At 41.4% G+C, this 3745-nt stretch overlaps 1 long non-coding RNA gene across 1 annotated transcript; it reads left to right on the forward strand.

The window, feature by feature from the left end:
- Positions 1 to 342: 342 nt before the first annotated feature.
- Positions 343 to 1656, forward strand: LOC123174005 (uncharacterized). Its single transcript, XR_006486686.1, has 2 exons — positions 343 to 519; positions 1363 to 1656. It is a non-coding gene; the product is annotated as an uncharacterized lncRNA (long non-coding RNA).
- The last annotated feature ends 2089 nt before the right edge of the window (positions 1657 to 3745 follow it).

The following is a 3745-nucleotide window of genomic DNA, read 5'->3' on the forward strand; positions in this document are numbered from 1 at the left end:
TTTTCTAGAAATGGTCTCTTGCATGCAAATGTTCTGTGTTTGATCAATCCAAATGTATGGGTACTTCATTGGGGCCTACAGCAATGTGATTTCTTGATCTGTGATGGTCTCTTATGTCAACATTTTTGCTTCTTGTGATTGTCTTGTACTCCCTCCGTTCCTAGATATAAGTCTTTTTAGAGATTCCAATACAAACTACATACGGATGTATGTAGTCATATTTTAGAGTGTAGATTCACTCATTTTGCTCCGTATGTAGTCTCTTATTGGAATCTCTAAAGGACTTATATTTAGGAACGGAGGGAGTATTAATTAGTGCCACAGTTTTGGCAGATTTAGCCCCAAAATGCTAATTTAGCTATGATTTTATCTATTACTGATGTGATTATTTGTTTCACAGGGTTCTTGTACATGCGAAAGTGCATGATTTTTCGATGCTTGTCTAGCTGCAGTTGTCTCCCCATGTAATGGCATCAAGTTCAGAGCGCCCCAACTGCCTCTCCTTCGACCGTGGTTCAGGTAGTGGCTCGGTCTCCACTATACTCTATCCCTTGCTCTGTGGTGCCTGGCCATTGTGCTTAGTCCATGCTGTGATCCTTGTTGTCGAGCCTTGGTTCTCTAGTGTAGTGTTTGGCCTGTGGGGTGGTCATCTTGCCAAACATGCTTATGTGACAGTGGCTATAGCAAATAAACTATGTATTCTATTTTGTTATAAACTGTGCAATAATCTGTCCTTGTGATGTTTGCTCAGTTAGTTGATTAGTGCCCTGTCATTGAGTTCTTCATAATTATATGTTCCATAATTAAGCGGTTCGAGGAACTCTTACATTGCTGAAAGTCCATTTTCTTGGTTTATCTCTCGATTTTCTTGTTGAGCTGTGCTGTGGAGCAAAGTATATTGCCATCGCATGTAGCATATTATTTTATGCTGGTAGGACTGGGCAACAATTCTGAGATTTGTGGTGTCTTTTGGACCGATATAAAACACTTAGCTTGTGAACTTGTGTTGATTTCTGAACCTATGGTATTTTGTTGTGCAGAAGGACGCCTTGTTTCGCAAATTCTAATGAGGTTTCTGATCACTATCTTATTAAACTTGTTGTAATGAGGTTTTGCTCCTGTTTAGTAGCGTGTTATTCATGCTTGTCGTGTGGAGCCGCATATGCCACGTGTTTGCAAATTGGCAATGTTTTCTTAAGGCTCAAAATAAATTAGTAGTATTCTGTACTCATGGTGTTGAGTTATATATTTCTAGGCTCATAATAAATTGATTATTTCGCATTGTGTGTCTGGTAGTTTGATTATTTCTTTGTCATGTGTTGATTGGTGAGACCTGACTTGGTTCTTTCAACATTATTACAGGAAGCATGTCTAAAGAAAAGAAAAACCTGGATAATCATGGTTGTTACAGGCCTAGGGAAATTGATACACTCATGGGCCACCTGATGTTGGTTGTCAAGCTTGTTTGCTGCGACCATCAGCCGATGTATCCTTCATCAGTGCACGGCCATGGCGATGAAATGCTGCGTTGATGGGTCTAGTTTCAGAATTAAGCTATGTAGTTTGGCTCTGTCATGTTGCAATGTCTGTGAAGGAAGGACACAAAGTGCTAGTGCTTCCTGGGCTGTGTAGACCCCAAATATTTTTATTAGCTCATCCGAGAAGTACTCCCTCTGTTCGTAACTGTAAGTCTTTTTAGATATTCCAATTCGGACTGCATACGGAGCAAAATGAGTGAATGTACACTCTAAAATATGTAGTCCATATTGACATCTCTAGAAAGACTTTTATTTAGGAACGGAGGGAGTAGTTGATGACATAAATAATCAACTTGGTTTTGGGTCACAATATATTGCACTGTCTGCATGCTTCTTTCTATTTTAACAAATCTGGTGGAAGCAATATCAGTGTGAACGTTGCGGTGTAAAATGTTGTGCATTATGGGAATTTTCTTTCTTGGTTAATTGCACCAAGAGTTATATTGATATTCTTAATTTAATTGCATCAAGGAATCTCAAGACCGTTTCTTGTGTTTGAAGCTGTCGTGTTTACCACAGGATAATGGTGTAAATTTCGTAGGCCCTGTTCAAGTTGTAAAATCAACCAGATTCTGTACAAGTTAGTTTTGGTAGAATGATACTCCCTCTGTCCCAAAATTCTTGTCTTGAATTTATCTAAATACGGATGTATCAAGTCACGTTTTAGTATTAGATACATCCGTATCTAGGCAAATCTAAGACAAGAATTTTGGGACGGAGGGAGTAATTAATATGTCCATACTTGTGTTTAGTTTGGTAAGAAAATTTTCATTACCCTTGGAGAGGCGGGGAAGGTGTTTCCTTTTTGATTCTTGTGAATCAAGTGGATTGTACTGAGTTTGTCGATGTCGAGAATGAATGAATGTCTATTTTTTGGTTATTCTCCATGAATGTGTTTTATGTTTGTCAAAACCAAAAGTCCCATACGTGTATGTATGTTGATGAAATTGGTTGGCTGGTGTTTTTCCAATTCAAATGCAACAAATTTTGAATAAATAAATGCAGGGACTCCGAAACGTGCCACTGGAAATTGGATCGGAGCCATGTTTACATGGTGTCTTTATGTTAGTAATGCACATACCAGGTAGAACAACAGGCTATAACAAGTTTTGCATGAGCAAATGTGAAGAAGTAGAAAAAAAAAACCCAGCTATAACACGGGTCTGGTCTTACATGAGAAAATGGGAGAAAAGTGACTGCATAACAAGTCGTATAGTTAGCATATATGGAAACTACCACGTAATTTGAGGGAGTACTATTTATTAGTAGGAAACTCAATAAATCACGTATAGGCAGAGAGAAATGAACCGTCTATCGGATAACCCAACCGTTTTCTGCGGCCGGATGAATGGATCTCCTTCAAGAGACTCTCTTAATTCTCTCGTCTTCCTCCTCCAAAAACCAACGCAGCATTTAACTGCCATCGATCCGCCCCATGCACGCTCCATTACTCCCTCCCTCTCGCGCGATCCATCCTGCTTCGATCCGTTGGCTGCGGCATCCTCTCACGCGGATCACGCTCACATCCGACGCCTCCCCGCGTTTCCCGCTCGCTCATCGCTTGCCACGCAACGCTCTTTCCTCTATAAATGGATGCCCCCCTTGATCTCGATCGGCCCCGCCCCACACCTTCATCCTCCTGTCTCCGCTAAGCGCCCCCGCCTCCTTCTTTCTACCCAATCCCCACATGTAGCATCTTCTAAATTGATCGACAGATGAAGGTTGTGCCATGCCACTCCGCTGCATTGTCCGGCTAGCACGGAGATGATCTGCGGAGGGGCACGCGGCAAGTTAAGACTATTCAGCTTGACTGCCGTCGGCATGCCCGGCGCAAGTGTGTGTAGTGGCCCTTACACTGAGCGGTTAGCCAGCCATGGTCGGCCGTTTATGTTGTTTCTTGATCTAACCATCTTCTTTATAGACTTCTTGCCACACCATTGCTCATCACAATCTGAGACTTGTTGGTTTGGTCGGCCTTTTATGTAGTTTCTCAATCTAACCTTCTTCTTTATAGACTTTCCTGCCACACCATTGCTCATCACAATCTGAGACTTGTTGGTTTGGTCGGCCTTTTATGTTGTTTCTTGATCTAACCTTCCTCTTTATAGACTTTCGTGCCACACCATTGCTCATCACAATCTGAGACTTGTTGGTTTGGTCGGCCTTTTATGTTGTTTCTCAATCTAACCTTCTTCTTTATAGACTTT

The sequence above is a fragment of the Triticum aestivum genome, unplaced genomic scaffold, assembly GCF_018294505.1.
Source record: "Triticum aestivum cultivar Chinese Spring unplaced genomic scaffold, IWGSC CS RefSeq v2.1 scaffold35064, whole genome shotgun sequence".
Lineage (NCBI taxonomy): Eukaryota > Viridiplantae > Streptophyta > Magnoliopsida > Poales > Poaceae > Triticum > Triticum aestivum.